The 18,858-nt window shown below is 39.3% G+C and overlaps 1 long non-coding RNA gene and 1 pseudogene across 1 annotated transcript in view; one reads left to right on the top strand and one right to left on the bottom strand.

The window, feature by feature from the left end:
* Window positions 1-6,186: 6,186 nt before the first annotated feature.
* Window positions 6,187-6,809, bottom strand: LOC109686713 (CCAAT/enhancer-binding protein gamma-like; annotated as a pseudogene).
* Window positions 6,810-8,343: 1,534 nt separating this feature from the next.
* LOC141425650 (uncharacterized) overlaps window positions 8,344-18,858 on the top strand; it is a 32,307-nt gene continuing 21,792 nt past the window's right edge. Inside the window, exons 1-2 of the long non-coding RNA XR_012450680.1 lie at window positions 8,344-8,723; window positions 9,048-9,183. This is a non-coding gene — a long non-coding RNA (uncharacterized lncRNA). The remainder of the gene's footprint in view (window positions 8,724-9,047; window positions 9,184-18,858) is intronic.

The following is an 18,858-nucleotide window of genomic DNA, read 5'->3' as shown; positions in this document are numbered from 1 at the left end:
GGAGTGAGAAGAACATGACTGTTGACTTCAAATTAAGCACATTTCAGCCAATAATGGGTTTGGGTGGCACACTTTATGAGAAGCCTAATCTTAGTTCTTTTTGTTTCTGTCCCCCGGTATTCTTTCTGTGCACTTATGCTTTAAATGTAGCCCCTGTAAATCTCATAAGGACAGATTTTGCTTTTGATTCTATTTGATAATCTCTTATCTTCCAATTGGTAATTCAATCCATTTGTTCTCAATGTAAGCAAATTTGATTCTGCAAAAATTCTTGAACCCTCAGTGGTTTAAAAAAACATGGGTTTATTTTTCACCCATGTGTAGTTCAAGGTAGATTTTATACTCAGTAGCATTCCTCATGCACCAGGTTAGCCCCACCTTGAATCTCCAGGACTAAAAAGAACTTTGCTTCCAGTTCTGCAGCTAGGAAAGAAAGCTTGGGGAAAGGCACATTTGTGCCTATGGCTTTGGACCAGAAATGACATGCTGTCTCTGTTCATGGTTCCATCTGCAAGAAATAAACAGTGCCCTCCACCAAATACACAAGGAAAATGTAGTTTAGTCGTGTGTTTAGGAAAGTATGATGGCTTGGGGAGCACATAGCATTGTCTTTACCCCACTCCCCTTACATTTATTGTGATTGCTGATATATTTCGATTTGTTTCTAATGCTTTATTTTGACATTTCTGTTTTCTTCCCTTTGAAGACTTTATCTTTTTTAAAGTGTTATCTGTACCTTAACTATCTTCCCTCTAACCAGATAAGAACTTTAGTATGTCATATGCTTTCTCCTTCACCAAAGTGTTTGGTTAACTTTACTCCTGATTTTTGGGGTGGGGGGACTAGGGTTTGAACTCAGGGCCTCATGCTTACAAAGCAGGCACTCTACCACTTAAGCCATGCCTCTAGTCCATTTTGCTTTGGTTATTTTGGAGATGTGGTCTCACAAACTATTTTCCCTGGCTGGCCTAGAGCCACAATCTTCTGAACTTCAGCCTCCACAGTAGCCAGGATTACAGGTGTGAGCCACGACTCCTGAGATTTTTCTCTCTGATCATAATACTTCTTCCAGAAATGTTTTAAATGGGGGTATTTATATAGCAAACCTTCTGAAGCCTTGTATGTGCAAGAATATTTCATTATACTACTCTCCATGATTTTTTAACTGACACATAATAATTGTCCATAATTATGGGGCTCAGTGTGATAATTCAGTGTGCATATACAATGTGTAATGATCAAATCAGATTATACCATTACTTTGAATAAAGTTCAGTTGTATATGAAATCCTAACTTTGAAAGTATCTCTATAATTTTTTGGAGACAGGCTCTCACTGGATAGTTCTTTAATATCTTAAATAATATCAGCCCAATTTTTTTGTCATGTCCAGTGTTGCAGTTAGGAAATCAGATGTCAGTCTTTCATGCTGGAATCTTTTAGAATCATCTCATTGTCTTTTGACATTTTCAATTTTTGCTATATTGTGTAGAGAGTGGTTTTTTTTCTTCTCTCTATAGAATATTATAAGTCATCTCTATCTTTCAGTTCTGGTGATTGATCTCTTATTTCTTTAAATAGTTCTCTCTTTTTTTTGAAATTCATCCATATTTGGATATGTCTCAAATCGTCTCTCTTGACCTTTCTTCTCTATTTTCAACTTCTTTATTCTTACATCTTTTATTCTGGGACAATTCTTCAGTGTAGTCCTCAGCTTACTAACTTATTTTGATTATCTCTTGCCCATTGGTGTGGTTTTTATTTTGACCTTTGTATTTTTCACACCTAGAATTTCTATATAGTTTTTCCAGTATTTCCTGTGTTTCTTCATAACATAATAGCTTCCCTTATTTTTTATGTCATTTTAAAGGATAGTTTGTATTTTCTAGTCCTTCCTTTGAGGACCCACATGGTCCAGTTTGTTGGCTTTCTTTTCATCCCTGTCAATATTATGTGGAAGTGGCGGACTGGCTAGAGTCCTAGGCTGGCAAAAAATCAGTTACTGCCCCTTTGGTGGCATCTCACCAAGAAACATGGGCTCAATACTTAGGATAAGGAGCATTGGGAATGACCAGCCTTGATCTTAGTCTCCCACCCCTGGAGCTGGCAGCTGGAGCAGTATAAGAGCAAACGACTACAACAGATGTGACTGGCTGTCCCTATTTCCTCTCTCCTCCAGCAGGAATTTCAGCCTTAATTTCCTCCCCAACCCTCAACAGCAGTACAAGCAATCAGCATCTTGCCATTGATTTTTGCAGCATGAAGCAGGCAATGCTTGTCAAGGCCAGGGCTGGGAGAGGCAAGGGCAGACCGCCTCTAATAAAGCTTGTCACACCCACAGCCACCCATCCATCTACCAATTCAAAATGCCTCTCAGTCTCACCAGGGGGGATCCCACTATTTGCCCTCTATGGTTTCTCCAAGATTGCTGTGTAGGGCTGGAAACCAATAATACATACTAATTCATCTGTCATAAAGCAAAGTTTTCTTGGAGCATTTGTGTATGACCTACATTCCCTCCTAGAGAAAGTCTTGTGAGAAGAGGTCATGGTTTATTGGATCTTTATTACACAATCTCCCCTTAAGTGCTAACATGTTATTTAATAAGTGTTTATTAAATAAACAAATAGAACAACAAGTAAGTAGAGTGAATATTGGTAGTTCTAGGGAGAGACTTTCCAATACTAGGGCAAACACGGGTTCAACAAAAACGTGATCAATGTTTCTACTTTCTGAAAATTCAGTGACTCTAACTTTTCTAAAATGCTGATTTTGAGGTAAAGCTGGATCTTTAATGGAGATATCCTTTAATAGGAGATATCATTCATTAAATAAATATTTATAGAATAATTATATGATTTGGGCACTGGGTTCTGCAGGACACAACCCCTTCCCTCTAGGGCTGCACTCTCCAGTGCAGCCAGGTGTGGGTTTTGGACCACTTGCAAAGTAGGTAGTCCAAATCAAAATGCTCTATAAGCATAAAATACACTCGAATTTAAATGGGGTATCTATAAAATATCATTAAGAACTTGCATATTGATTAATGGTTAATAATATTTTGGAAGTATTGGATACATATTATATAATGCATATTATGTAATTGTATGTTATACATATAACATTAATTTCACCTGTTTCTTAGCTTTTTTTTTTTTTTTTTGGTGGGACTGGAGTTTGAACCCAGGGCTTTAAGCTTGCAAATCAGGTGCTCTACCAGTTGAGCCACGCCTTCAGTCCATTTTTCTCTGATTCTTTTGGAGATGGTGTCTCATGAATTATTTGCTAAGGCTGGCCTAGAATCACGATATTCCCTATCACGGTCTCCCCAGTAGCTAGAATTACAGGCATGAGTCAATGGTGCCTGGCCTGTTTCTTACTTTTTAAAAATGTGGTACTGTGTGACTCCCGTAGTATTCCTGTTGGACAGTGCTGCTCTGGTTACTTATTGGCTGGCTACCTCTTGTTCATTCACTTCTTTCCTGAGAGTCTTCAATTTAAGCAGCCAGCTTGCCAGAGTGTCTGGGGTTCTTTCCTGTTACTACCTACAGATTCCACTAGAGGACAATCTTACCTTTCAATGTTTCAGTTCTCTACCTTAGATCCAATTATTCTGTAGTGCATGTATGTATCTACTTCTACTATGCTTGCTCTAAGTACATGCTGGGCTCTGAGACCATCATTATGGTTGCTGCCATCAAGGAACCTTCACCCTGTCATGAACATCTGTACAAAAAACTAATTATGGTGTGAAAAAAAGAAGAAAGCCCATTACATTAATGTACAATACAAATGTTTGCATGTCTCCAATTTTCCAGGGTCTATCCTTCCTTAGTAATTCATTAAGAGGTTTCAAGTGCCCAACACACATCACTGCAGGATGCCAAGAGGTCCAGTGCTCACCCCAGAATTTCTGAGAATTTCTGGTAAGTGAGGCATGTATATGCCAAGTGGTTGATGTCATCACTTGTTACGGTCTTTTGTTGTTGATGATAGTGGTTGTGGTGTTTTTTTGAGACAGAGTCTCACTATGCAGCCCAGGTTGGCCTTGAACTTGTGATCCTCCTGCATCAGCCTCCTAAGTGCAGGGATAGCAAGTGTGTACCACTACTCCTGGCTTCATTAAAAAAAAAACCCATAACAAACTTTAATCAGACTTGACTCATGGCTAGTCACCATCCTAGGCACAAAATAATTTACAGAAGCCAAAAAATTTGAGCTAGAATTGTGCATGTCACAAAAAGCAATATAAAAAGGTATATTTAAAGTGAAATAAGTTAAAGTTTAACCTTACACTTTCGAGTTTTCTTACACCATTCTTTTGGGAGATGACATAGAATTGATATATTTTTCTAAAAATTACTTGGTTAAGATCAAATACCAAGATGTTCGTTCACAAGTACTTTTGCCTTTCAAAACCATGCCTATGGCAGTTATTTTGAACACAGAAGAAACTACCAGCTGCACTGATATTCCAAATCCTAATCAGTAGATTATGTCATCAAACTGTTAGGATATTAGCTGTGAAAATGTTATTTTAAAATGTTTATTTGCTTTGCAGAAACTAAAATTTTGGCACACAGTGAGGCTGTTGTTATTTGTACACAAAAATGCCAATTCAATAACCCAAAGATATCCCAAAAGCATGATTCTAATATGCCATGCTTCTTAAAAAAATCTCTTTGCTTCCTATATATTATTTGTATTTTAAGTAAATTAGCCAAAGACTATCTTTAAGATGTGATAGGGTTTCTTTTCTTAACCTGACATCACTATTCAAAACTTGTTCTTATTGGGGGGGAAAGTACTAATTATGCTAAAACAAGACTTATTCTGTACATAAGATTGAGCTCAAGTAGAGTGATTGGTTTCCATAGCTCTAGGATTTATAATGCATAATTTAGTCACAGTAGATTAACCTAGATGGAACTCAACTAATCATAGCCATTAAAATCAAGAACCTTCTGCATGATCTGCCAGAAGGAATCTTCCCATTCCTTTTGTGGACCTAAAAAAGAAGTATTCCTGGGGAAGTCAGAATTTATTAAGAACATCAAAGTCCAGTATTTTTTTTTTACCAAGTACCTTAATTTTTTTTGATCCCTACAAAAATTCATTTAAGACTAGATTTTTATTTTATTTATTTTTTTTTTTCATTTTTCTTTTATTATTCATATGTGCATACAAGGCTTGGTTCATTTCTCCCCCCTGCCCCCACCCCCTCCCTTACCACCCACTCCACCCCCTCCCACTCCCCCCCTCAATACCCAGCAGAAACTATTTTGCCCTTATCTCTAATTTTGTTGTAGAGAGAGTATAAGCAATAATAGGAAGGAACAAGGGGTTTTGCTGGTTGAGATAAGGATAGCTATACAGGGCATTGACTCACATTGATTTCCTGTGCGTGGGTGTTACCTTCTAGGTTAATTCTTTTTGATCTCACCTTTTCTCTAGTTCCTGGTCCCCTTTTCCTATTGGCCTCAGTTGCTTTAAGGTATCTGCTTTAGTTTCTCTGCATTAAGGGCAACAAATGCTAGCTAGTTTTTTAGGTGTCTTACCTATCCTCACCCCTCCCTTGTGTGCTCTCGCTTTTATCATGTGCTCATAGTCCAATCCCCTTGTTGTGTTTGCCCTTGATCTAATGTCCACATATGAGGGAGAACATACGATTTTTGGTCTTTTGGGCCAGGCTAACGTCACTCAGAATGATGTTCTCCAATTCCATCCATTTACCAGCGAATGATAACATTTCATTCTTCTTCATGGCTGCATAAAATTCCATTGTGTATAGATACCACATTTTCTTAATCCATTCGTCAGTGCTGGGGCATCTTGGCTGTTTCCATAACTTGGCTATTGTGAATAGTGCCGCAATAAACATGGGTGTGCAGGTGCCTCTAGAGTAACAGTCTTTTGGGTATATCCCCAAGAGTGGTATTGCTGGATCAAATGGTAGATCGATGTCCAGCTTTTTAAGTAGCCTCCAAATTTTTTTCCAGAGTGGTTGTACTAAGACTAGATTTTTAAATTGCCTGGCTAGTCAACTCTTCAATGCTGATCCCAAACAATAACCTCCAATGGATCTTTGCATTGTGGAACGAGACACCATTCAGCCATTGATGAGTGATGGAGGTGGTCCCACCTTTAATGTTCAAGCTACAGTTGTAAAATCTGGAAAGGGTGAGGTCTACTGTCCTGAGTTATCAGAATTTGTTGCATATTTTCAATGCTAATAGATTGCATTTTGTCTACAAGGATGTGTGAGTGCTCAGGAAAAAGAAAATCTTTCAGTACACTTAATTCCTTTGTCAGCAATTTAATTTTTGCTTCCAACCATTCATTCTCTTCTTTGAGCTGATTCACTTTTTGCAGTGGCTTTCTGCTTGCTTTTCAAGTGGCTTTTTTTCACAGTTATTTTGCTCCCTCTCTCTGCATTGACAATATTCATCACTATTTCCATCCATGGGTGAACTCTGTTTGCTTTGCTTGCTTGGAGGCACAGCTTTACCTACTCCTCCTCCTCCAGACCCAGCAGGCACCAACTGAAGAACCAGCTACAAGCCACTGGTATGTGCCTGAGAATGAATACCACTCCATTCACCCCTGGAGTACTGTTTGCCTGTGATACTGTTTGCTCATTTGGGCACTCTCCCTTGCCAACACAGAACAGGTAGAAACCAGAGGAAGGTGGTCAATGGTTTCCATACTAAACTGCCAAAACATCTTCACATGTATCTGCACCTCCAACCCACCCCGCCCACCATTAGGCTGCCCCCACTCAGAACACCCCTTGCAGGAGGTATAGCCCATGGACTCTCACAGTCTGAGAGTCAGCCTGTTGTGGTCACTTTGAGGCTGCTCTCACCATAGCATGTTTCTTACCGACCATGGTCATCACTTTTCAGGCTCCGGACATTGTTGTATGCTGGAAGCTGCTCACTTCTAGAACTTTCTTCTTCAGTATTCTGACTTCTATCTCCTGGGAAGAAACTGAAAATTATAAGCTAGAAATCACTCTTCCTTGGTATCTGCAGATAGTTTTAAATTGACATATTAAAATTCAAACGTGAAAAAGTAACTTGAAAAATATGTACACCATGGAACCATAATCCCAAACAGTGGTAAGAAAACTGGGACACTGGGCATTTGAACGTATAGATACAGCTCTTTTTTTTTTAAAGAGGCAATTGCGGGGGGGATAGAATGGTCTCTCTTTGGGGAAAGGCAGAGTCTTTCAAGGTTTCTTCCCCCCTTTTCCTTCCCTCTTTTAGGAATGACATCCTGAGGCAGAGGGTAAATTTAGAGAATACCATAGCTGTGGGACACGTGTCTGGCTGGCACTTTTTCCTTTCCTGTTTCCAGCTCCACATTGGTCCTTGGCCTCAGCCCTCTTTCCTTCAATTGCCCAGTTTTCTGTGGCTGGCACAATTTGTGGCCGGATTCTTACCTGCAAAGGCAGCAGAGCTCATCTACTTTCCCTGTCCCTGGGCCCCACATGGCTCTACTCTTGCCTCACACCTTAGCTCTTGCGGCATCTGCAAGGGTGCATGGTAGGGACTGTGGCCCTCGGCTCCAGGTCAGTTCTCCCTTCTCCATAGCCACTCTGAATCAATTTACTGAGGAGCAACTCACAAAAACCAATCCACCAAAGGGCCAACTAATCAGAAATTAATTCACCAAATCATCAATTTTCCAATTTACCAAAAACTTGACTCTTCATAAAGTTTTTGTCATATTATATTGAATGGTTTTAGTTTTTGAAGATTTGGAAACATTTTCGTTAACTTGGTTTTCCTTCTCCTTCAGGTGTTAAGAATGCAAAATGATGGATAATAGTTTTTAATCTCCCAAGTGTCTCACAAAAACAGAGCGAGCAAATGGAATAGCAGAGGAAAACAGCCATAATCAGCTTCTTCGCCTCACTATGGCCAAAGCGTCTGCTGAAGTTCTAGAAATGGGTGGGAAGGTCCCACCAACCTCACAGGATCCTGGGGATTCTAGTGCTGTGGGGAAGGAGGGTACGGGGAAAAGAAGATGTCTGGTTTTTCTTTTCTTTTCTTTTTTTTAGAAACACACAATAGTCAATGAATATCCACTGCCATCTCAAAAGAATCCTCAGGGAGTAGCTGTAGGAACCAAACCTTTCAGAATTTCAGAAACCCTTTCTTCTCTTGCCAATGTCTGACTTTCAAAACCATGATTTTGCTAAAACTGCCAATATTCTGTTTCAGAATATTATTTTTCTTTACAGTTTAATGATAAAAACTCCAATTTTTCTCAAGACGTGAACATCTCTGGGTGAACAGATATGAGGTAACATCCAAAGAAGTGTGAAAGGGAAACATTAAGGCCTTTAGTAAATTTAAAATTTTATAATAAAATACATTCTTCATATGCTCCATAGAAGCATTAACTCTACTATTAGCTTTGGGTATTTCAAAGTCCAGTTTTCTCCTTGACAATAATAATTGCATCTCTTGAATATGAAAGTATCTTCCAATACTGTGTATTTGAAACAGCAATTCTCCATGTTTTCTCTAAGAAGTATAAGATTGTTACATAACATAGAAAACTTGATGATTAATTTTGCTCTAGACAGGAGAAGTTAGTGGGAGAAGATGACCTTTAAACTGTGGCTTGGAAGATAAATAAGAATTTACAGATGCAGAAAACAGGAAGAACACACTGCAAAGAGAGAAGACAGGCTGGGCATAGGCAAGAGAGGTGAGCACATGGTGGGGTAGGAGCTATTCCATAGCCAAGGGAAATGAAGAGCGGAGACTAGGCTTGAAAAACTGCCTAGTGTGAAATTGTGAGGCGCCTCTGATGTATTCCTAATTTATAACTTAGGAAGTCATAACCAAAAGTAATGGGAAGCAGGCACAGTTTTTGATTTGGAGCTAGGCAAAAGCAAGATGGATACTGAATTGATTGAGAAAAAGGTTAACAGACCATTTAATTGATTAAGGGGTGGGTTAATTAATTACTCCAGTCTCCTTGTCACTGTCCCAAACCTTATCATTTTCCTCACACCCCACACATCCTCAGAAATCCTTGCCTCCTACTTCAACAAGGAAATTGCTTGGGCACGTCCTCTGTGAGGAGCATCCTGACCATTCTGAGATCCTGACTTCTGCCTTTCCCTCAAGACTCAGAGGTGGAAGCTTTTCCTGCTCTAGGCCAAGTAAGTCTACCCCTAACCCTACACCTGCACCCTTGATACCCCCCTCCTGCCTCCACTGGGACCTTATCTCAAACATTCTTCCTTCTATCTCCAACGTCTCTAATTAGTCTCTCTCTGTGGATCCTTCTCCTCCCTTTAAAATTTAGGCTCAAATCTTCCTGTCCTAAATACTTTCTTATCTCCTAGCTTCTACTCTCTATTTCTTCCTTAATCTGCTGATGTTCCTTTAAGAAAATGCCACATTTCCTCTTTCTCACATCCTCAGCATCTCATCCCCATCACAGCTTGACTTCCTAATTCATTACCCAATGGAACAGTTATGGATTACTGAGGCCAACAAATCTTCATCATGATGGATTTCCCTGCTCTTTCATCAGAGTCGACCACTCTATCTTCTGTCCTTATTCAGATTTTAAGATTTCACATTCTTCTGGTTTTCTTCATCCCATTCAGATAATTGATTCCAGGACTTCCACAAAAACCCATAAATGCACATTTTCTCCAGGGATCAATCCTCAGTTTAACAATTTCTCCTTGGTCAAAACTTCCCTCTGATTGCCTCAGTGGTCAGTCATCCAGTTTCATCTAACATAGTTAGTTAACATAATCCTTGGCAGGTGCTAAATAGCACTCACATCCCTTCTTTTCTCCAACCCTACTGCTATGGTTTGTCCCAAACTCTTGTTGAACTTTCACTTCCAATGAGCATCACCAAGCAATGGACTTTTAAGAGGTCACTAGACCATTGAGAGGGATTAATGCCTTTCTTAATGGAGTGATTTCTCACTCTCATGGACCAGATTAGTTACCATGAGAGCAGGTTGTCATAAGGCAAGGCTCCTCCTTGTGCTTTGCCTCTTCTTTATTGCCCTTCTATTTTCTGCCATGAGTTGAAGCAACACCAAGCCCTTGCCAGCATTGTGTTTTTGTCTAAGTAAAGCACGCTAACCGATTGCGCCACTGAAGCCACTAGCACTGTGCTTTGGAACTTCCCAGACTCCAGAATCATGAGCCGAAATAAGTTATAAATTCTTTACAAATTACTAAATCTCAGATACTCTGCTTTAGCAATGGAAAATGAACTAAGACACCAGCAAAAAGTCCATAATCTTGGAGTGCATTGACTTGATCTTCCGGCTATTCATAGGGAGCAAAAGCTAACCATTTGCCCCGCCCCTCTTTAATGCCATAATTTTATTCTTCTATGTATCTCTTTTTTCTTTAATATTTCCTTGTTTTCATTTTCAATTTACATGCATTCACTTTTCTGTTTTGGCTCTCCTGATCTGATCATAATTAGAAACTAAAAGATATTTCAGTGTCTTTGTGTAATAGCTCATCTATTACAAAGTATTTATATATTCTTAACTGTGTAACTTTATTGTGCATTCACAAATATTTTACATGCTTGACCTCTCTAACCAAAAATCTGCTCATTTAAGAATGCTTTTTACCTGTATATGGTGCTTGCTTGATGAAAACAAGCAACCAGAATAAAATCAATCTCCTTCCACAAAAAAGTCTCCCCAGCACAGTGTCCTGCCTCCTGCCAGGCCCTCTGTGGGAATTCAGTCTGCCAGACACAAATGACGTTCCCCAATTCACATTGCCCATTGGCCCATTAGGGAATACAGAAAGTTCTTCGTGGAAAAGTGAGTGGTTACTCAGAAATCTCCTTCCATAAAGTTGCCTCAGTTCTGCTTTCGCTTTCCTGTCACATGCAAACAGACAACAGCATCTGCTCCCTGAAACTACTTCCTCTCTTTCTCAGCCTCTGAGTCTTCTGCTCACTGGAAAGTTTTCTGAGGAAAGGGCTCTCCCCTTTCCTGGTACACATTATCTCTATTGTTCTAAGTTTTTAAACTTTTTTATTCCTATAGCTTTCATTCTGAAAGATAACCTCCCTGAGGGGCTAGAAAGCCACACATTTGTAAATAATCAAAGCTAGATCAAGGAAAAGGGACAGACCTGTCCAAGAGGGCTTCAATTACTGATTAAATTCTGTGACAATCCATTGCTAGTCCTCTGCAAAAGAAGTGTGATCCAGAGGTGACCCTCAGAATCAAAGGGGAGGCCTTGTGTGTGGGATTTAAGAGGCAGAGCAATTTTTTTTTTAGTGGTACTGGAGTTTGAACTCAGGCTTACTAAGCTGGCACTCTACTGCTTGAGCCACTCCACCAGCCCTTTTTTGTGTTGGGTATTTTAGAGATGGGGTCTCTTGAACTATTTGCCTGGGCTGGCCTGGAACCACAATCCTCCTGATCTCAGCCTCCCGAGTAGTTAGGATTATAGGAGTAAGCCACTGGCACCCGGCTAGTGCAATTTCTCTAACTGTATGGAACTACATATCTTCCCTCTCACAGTGTGTGGCACAGCATAGGCCAGGCAAGCTCCCAGGTGGCCACCAGGCTGTGAGGTCTCTAGAGACTCAGCTTCTTCACTTAAGATCTGGGAGGGTCAGTCTTAGTGACTAAGTGGGAAATGTTGCTGCCAACAACCTGGACAGGTCTGAGAAACCTGAGCCAGGTGTCCATGCATGGGGCAAATTCCATGAGTCCAGGCAAAGTGAGCAGGAGAAGCAAACAGAGCAATTCCAAAAGCTCACACAGGGCTCAGCTTATGAAATTATTGTAGGAAAATCTGCTCTTCTATGCTTTGTTCTTACTTAAAGAGTGAAGCTTTGTGCTGAAAGCAAAGCAACTAAGAGTGGTTTTCTTTTTCCCCCAGAAGGGATAGTTGACAATGTCTGTAAGCATTTCTGGTTGTCACAGTGGGAGGGGGGAGTACTACTGGGCTCTAGTGGACAGAGGCCAGTTTGCTGCTAAACATCCTGCAATGCACAGGGCAGCCCCTTCTCCTCCTAAGCACCATCACAAAGAATGATTCAAAACCAGGCACAGATGGCTCACACCTGTAATCCTAGCTACTTAGGAGATTGAGATCAGGAGGATCAAGGCTCCAGGCCAGCAAAGGGATAAATTTGTGAGACTCCATCTCAATGGAAAAAAGCTGGATGTAGTGGCATGCTTCTGCCATCCCAGCAATGACAGGAAGCATAAAATATGAGAATCTCAGTGGAGGCCAGCCTGCGTAAAAAGCCAAACCCTATCTCAAAAACAGCCAGAGCAAAAAAGGTTAGAGGTGTGGCTAAAGCAGTAGAGCACCTAGCTAGTAAGCACAAAGCCCTGAGTTCAAAAGAGTTATTCAACCCAAAATATCAATAGTGTCAAGGCTAAGAAAACTTGACTTAGGGTCATGCCTCTGTCTTAAAGCCCTGTCACTACTGCTGGCAAATTTATTTATTCCAGGAACTACCTTTCTGTTATGGACTGAATTATGTCCCCCCACTTCTACCCCCACACAAATTCATAAGATATGTTGCAACCTCAATCCCCAATGTGACTGTATTTGGGCATAAGGTCTATAAATAAGTAATTAAGGTTAAATGAGGTCATAAATGTGAGTCCCCAGTCCAATGAGACTGGTGTTCTTATGAGAAGAAAAATCTATAGCATGAGTGGAAGTGGACAGAGAAGAGGCCACATGTGGGCACAGTGAAAAGGTGACCATCTGGAAGCCAAGGGGACCAGCCTAACAATGAAGTCTGTTTTGCTGTACCTCCGTCCTGGACTTCTGGCCCCTATAATTGTTTAAGCCATCCAACTCATGATATTTTGTTATGGTAGCCCTGGAAAACTAACACACCCTCCCTCACTTACCTTTTAGCTCTTGCGCTCTCAAAAAATTTTCATTGGTATCTGGATGCTGATATACACATTCAGTACAAGAGCTGTGACATTTGATTTACTTTGTTTTGTTTTTATCTATCTGATGGCATGTAGTAATGTTTCTTACCTGTTGCTTTACTGACTTACCACTTATGTGATACAGCAGGTCTAAGTTTAGGTCTACTTTTCTTTTCCCCAGTTGTAGAAACCATCTCCTTCCCATTAGGCCCATCTGGTGGTTCCCTAGTTATACTAATTAGGCCCTTCTCTCTCCCTAGCTTTGTGTCTGCATAAAAAAGACCCTATTTCTCCATAACCTTAGATTCTATTTTCCTCAAATCCAAGAGACCCTCTTTTCAGACATCTATCCACCCTCTTCAAGAACCCATGAGTTTCACTAACTCTTCCATTGTACTTTCTCCCTCTTCTATATAGCCTTCCCCCAAGACTATTTAGGCACAGTAGTTCTATCTGGTAGAGAAGAGTGATGTTGCTTTTCACTAAGTTCTCACTGACTGGAGGGAAAGGTGTCTAAAGAGCAAAATGAGAATTTGTGCAATTATCAGCTTCATCTTTGTCTATCTGACTTCCAAGTCTTGTCTTCTGTGGTCTCCTTGGGGAGTCATCTTTTCAACCAGTTTTCCTTGGGACAGAATTGTCTGCTGGCTGCAGACCCTTACCTTGATGTAAGGAACCAGCAACAGAACACAGGAAAGGATTTGGGGAACTGGAGCCAGATACACAAATGTGGGGCCAGTAGATGGGATGAAGGAAACAAATTCCCACATTTCCCAAATGCTACCATTGATTGCCCATCACAGGAGGGGTTGAGTTTTGACACCAATAAATGCAATCTGACTGGTAGAAGCAAGAGATTATTGGATTAGAATTTTAAAAGAGACTAGGAAAGAGCAAAAGTGGAATAAAAGATTAAATTCCTCCATTTATAGCACAGCAAATTCAAACAGTCCCTATGCAAGAATTTTGAAGTTTCTATAACTTTGCGACTTTATACTTACTAATTTTCTTTTATAATGGCTTTATTGAGATATAATTCATATGCTATGTAATTCATCCATTTAAAATGTATAATTCAGTGGTTTTTAGTGTATTCACAGATACATGCAATCACATCACAGTCCATTTTAGAACATTTTTGTCACCCCAAAAGGAAACCCCATACCCTTTGTTATCCCCTTATCCTCACCAGCCCTAAACAATCACTAATCAATTTTTTGTCTCTATAGATTTCCCCTCTAGACATTTCATATGAATGGAATCATATAATACGTGACTGACTTCTTTCATTTCACATAGTGATTCATCTGCTATTGAGTGGCTTGAGTTCCTCATATATTTCAGATATTAATCCCTTATCAGATATTTGCAAATATTTCCTCCCATTCTGCAATTGTCTACTCACCCTGTTGATTGTTTCTTTGGCTGTACAGGAGACTTTTATTTTGATAAAATTTCATCTGTCTTTTTGCTTTTGTTGCCTGTTTTTGTAGTCATATAAAAAAAAAATCCCTGCCCAGACCAAGGTCATGAAACTTTTCCTTTCTGTTTTCTTCTAGTGGGTTTTGTAGATTCAGGTCTTATGCTTAAGTCTTTGTGTTAATTGACTTGTACGTATGTTATGAGGTCTAATTTCATTCTTCTGCATGTGGATGTACACTTCTCCCAACATTATTGAAAATGCTGTCCTTTCTCCGTTGTTTTTTCTTGGGAACTTTGTTGAAAATCAGTTGACCAGAAACGAGTGGTCAACTGTTTAATGAAACTATGCTGTTCCATTTGTTGATGTGTCTGTTTTTATGCTAATACCATACTGTTATGGTTGCTATCGCTTTTTAGCATATTTTGAAGTCAGATAGTGTGATGCTTCCAGCTTTGTTCTTATTGCTCAAGATTGCTGTGGCTATTCAGTCTTTTGTAGTTCCATGTGAATTTTAGTTTTTTTGTATTTCTTTAAAACAGGTTAGTGGAGTTTTGATGGAGGTTGCACTGAGTCTAAAATTAGTTTAGATAGTATGGGCATTTTCACAATATTAATTCTTCTAATTCATGAATGTGGGATATATTTCCATTTATATCCTTTCATTTATTAGTGTAGATTTCATTTATAAGATGTAGAAGGCCTATAGCTCAACACAGCAAGTGTCATATATGACAAGTCCAGAGCAAACATCATACTCAATGGTGAAAAATTGGAAGCTTTTCCTGAGAGATTAAGGACACAACAAAGATGCCCTCTCATCATTTCTATAGCCAAAGCTATTAGGCAAGAGAAAAAAATTAAAGAAATGGAAAGTTTCATTCATTAATATTTTAGTTTTCAGTGTGTAAGTTCTTCACTTCTTTGTTTAAATTTATTCCTGAGAATTTTACTTATTTATTTCTTTATTTTCAGTTATTATACATAGGATTCTTTTCTTGATTTTTTTGGGGGGGATTGAACCCCAGGATTCCATGCATCTTAGGCAAGTGCTCTACCACTGAGCTACACTCCCAGCCTCCTTTAATTTCTTTTTCAAAGATATTTCATTATTGGGGTAAAGAAGTGCTGCTGATTTTTGTGTAGTGATTTTTGTATCTTGCAACATTACTGAATTGCTTTATTAGTTTATACCTTTTGTTGGTGTCTTTCAGTTTTCTATGTATATGTGATCATGATGTCTACAAACAGTGACAATTTAACTTCTTTCTTTTGAACTTGGATGCCTTTTAATTCTTTGTCTTACCTAATGGCTTTGGCTAGGGTTTCTAGTATTATGTTGAATAAAAGTTGTGGACATCCTTGTCTTGTTCCTAACCTTAGGGGAAAAGCTTTCTTTTTCTTTTTCTTTTTCTTTTTTTTTTTTTTATCAACAGTTGATCTGTTCTCCCTAAATTTATTTATTTATTTATTTATTTATTTATTTATTTATTTATTTTTAATTTTTATTTTATTCATATGTGCATACAATGCTTGGGTATTTCTCCCCTCTTCCCCCCATCCCGTCCCTTACCCTCCTCCCTTCCTTACCCCCCCTTACTCCTAGCTATCAGGCAGAAACTATTTTGCCCTTATCTCTAATTTTGTTGAAGAGAGAGTATAAGCAATAATAGGAAGGACCAAGGGTTTTTGCTAGTTGAGATAAGACTAGCTATACAGGGAGTTGACATGCATTGATTTCCTGTACATGTGTGTTACCTTCTAAGTTAATTCTTCTCAAACTAACCTTTTCTGTAGTTCCTGGTCCCCTTATCCTATTGGCCTCAGTTGCTTTAAAGTATCTGCTTTAGTTTCTCTGCATTGAGGGCAACAAATGCTATCTAGTTTTTTGAATGTCTTACCTATCCTCATACCTTCCTTGTATGTTCTCGCTTTATCATGTGATCAAAGTCCAATTCCCTTGTTGTGTTTGCCCTTGATCTAATGTCCGCATATGAGAGAGAACATACGATTTTTGGTCTTTTGGGCCAGGCTAACCTCATTCAGAATGATGTTCTCCAATTCCATCCATTTACCTGTGAAAGATAACATTTCGTTCTTCTATATAGCTGCATAAAATTCCGTTGTGTATAAATACCACATTTCTTAATCCATTCGTCAGTAGTGGGGCATCTTGGCTGTTTCCATAACTTGGCTATTGTGAACAGTGCTGCAATAAACATGGGTGTGCAGGTGCCTCTGGAGTAACCCGTGTCACATTCCTTTGGGTATATCCCCAAGAGTGGTATTGCTGGATCATATGGTAGATCAATGTTTAGATTTTTAAGTAGCCTCCAAATTTTTTTCCAGAGTGGTTGTACTAGTTTACATTCCCACCAGCAGTGTAAGAGGGTTCCTTTGGGGAAAAGCTTTCAATTTTTCACCAGTGAGTATGATGTTAGGTGTGGGTTTGTCATATATGGCCTTTATTGTGTTGAGCTACTTGCCTTCTAGATCTCATCCACTGAGGTTTCTTAAAATCATGAAACAATGCTGAATTTTGAGAAATTCTTTTTCTGCACCTGTTAAGATCATTTGTTTCTTATTCTTTATTCTGTTAATATGGTATGTCACATTTATAGATTTGAATATGTTGAAACCTTGTATATCCCAGAAAACCCCAAGTGATCATGCTAAATGGTCCTTTTAATGTGCTGTTGAATTTAGTTTACTAGTGTTTTGTTGAGAATTTTATTCAGGTTATGTCTTTTGTTTTGTTGCTGAAATACATGCGTATATATTTGTTGATGAATATGTGTTGTATATTCTGTTTATTAATCTCTTATTAGAAAGATAATCTGCAAATATTTCCTTCCATATTATGGGTTGTCTTTCACTCTATTGATTGTTCTCATTGATTTACAGAAGTGTTAAAGATTTATGAATTTGACCAGGCATGATCATGTATGCCTGTAAACCCAGAACTTGGGAGGCTGAGGCAAGAGGATTGCAAGTTGGAGGCCGGCTACATAATGAGACCCTGTCTCAAAAAACAAACACAATTCACGAACTGGGAGTTCCATTTGTTATTTCTGCTTTTGTCTGGCGTCATTCCCAAGAGAGTCAATGCCATGAAGCTTTCCTCTATGTTTTCTTCTAAGAATTTAATATTTTTGGCTATATTTAGCTCTTTTATCTTCTCTGAGTTAATTCTTATAGATGATTGTACATAAGGACTTGACTTCATTATGTTGTATGTGAATATCTAGATTTCCTAGTACTGCCTGTTGGAAATATCTTTAAGATATTAGAGTGTCACAGAGAAATGACACTACTCAGAAGTCAGTAGGCAAGGCAAAATTTACTTCTGCAGAAGGGTGCACACCAGGAAGTCTGGGAGGTATGCACACCAGGCAGGAGGTCCTCCGGGGTTTTATCTGACACCATGCTGTCCCTTCCCTGCCCCTGGATTGGGCAGGTTTGGGGATCACAGCCTACATGGTTGGCTAATTAGAAAGGGGCCAGGTGAGGAGGGGACTTTGGGAACAAAGAAGTTTAAAAGTTTAGAGAAGCAATAACTTTTTGAGTTATTAGCTCTGGAACCAGGGCATCTAGCAGAATTCTTGTCCTGGCAGAGCTGAGGATAACAACTCTTTGTTCTTAATAGAAACGTTCATCAGGTTAAGCTGAGTCCATGAAGCAAGTATATGGGAAGCGAGTTAGACTAACGTTTATAACAGCAGCGATCACTGATTAAATCCTTTGACAGAAAAGACCCAACCTAAGTTGCTTTCACACATCCAAGGAACAGATTGTCTTTTTTCTGATTGTGTATTCCTAGTCGTGTACGTGAGGATTCTGGGTTCTCTACTCTGATCCACAAGCCTATCTGAATAGTCTTTTTTGGTTTTAGGGTTTGTTATGTTGTTGTTGTTTTTGTTTTTTGATGGTACTAAGGTTTGAACTCAGAGCCTTGTGCTTGCTAGGTAGATGCTCTACCACTTAAGCCATGCCCCCAGCCCTTTTATACTTTAGTTATTTTTCAGGTAGGGTTTCCCATTTTTACCCTAGGCCTGCTTCACACCACGATCCTCCTACCTGTGGCCTCCCACATAGCTGAGATCACAGGTGGGCATCACCATGCTCAGCTTGCCTGGGATGGCCTCAAACAGTAATCCTCAAATCTCCACCGTCCAAGTGGGCGGGATTATAGGTATAAGCCACTGCGCCTGGCCTTATCTGTATGTTTCTAATACTAGTGTCACATTTTGTTTTAATATAGCTTTATCATATGTTTAAAATGAGTAAGTATAAGTTCTCAAACATTTGTTTTTTTATTTTATTTATTTACTTTTTGCTAGTCAGGGTCCCTTAAATGTCTGGGGATGGTTTTCCGATTCTCAAAACTTGTTTTTTGTTGCTTTTTTTTTTTTTTTTACACAGTGTCTCACTAGATAGCCCAGGCTGGCCTAAAACTTGTGATCCTCCTGCCTTAGCCTCCCAAGTACTGGGATTATAGGCATGTACCAC

The sequence above is a fragment of the Castor canadensis genome, chromosome 8, assembly GCF_047511655.1.
Source record: "Castor canadensis chromosome 8, mCasCan1.hap1v2, whole genome shotgun sequence".
In the NCBI taxonomy this organism is placed as follows: Eukaryota; Metazoa; Chordata; class Mammalia; order Rodentia; family Castoridae; genus Castor; species Castor canadensis.
The sequence above is the reverse complement of the archived record's forward strand: the minus strand, read 5'-3'. Positions and strand labels throughout refer to the sequence as shown.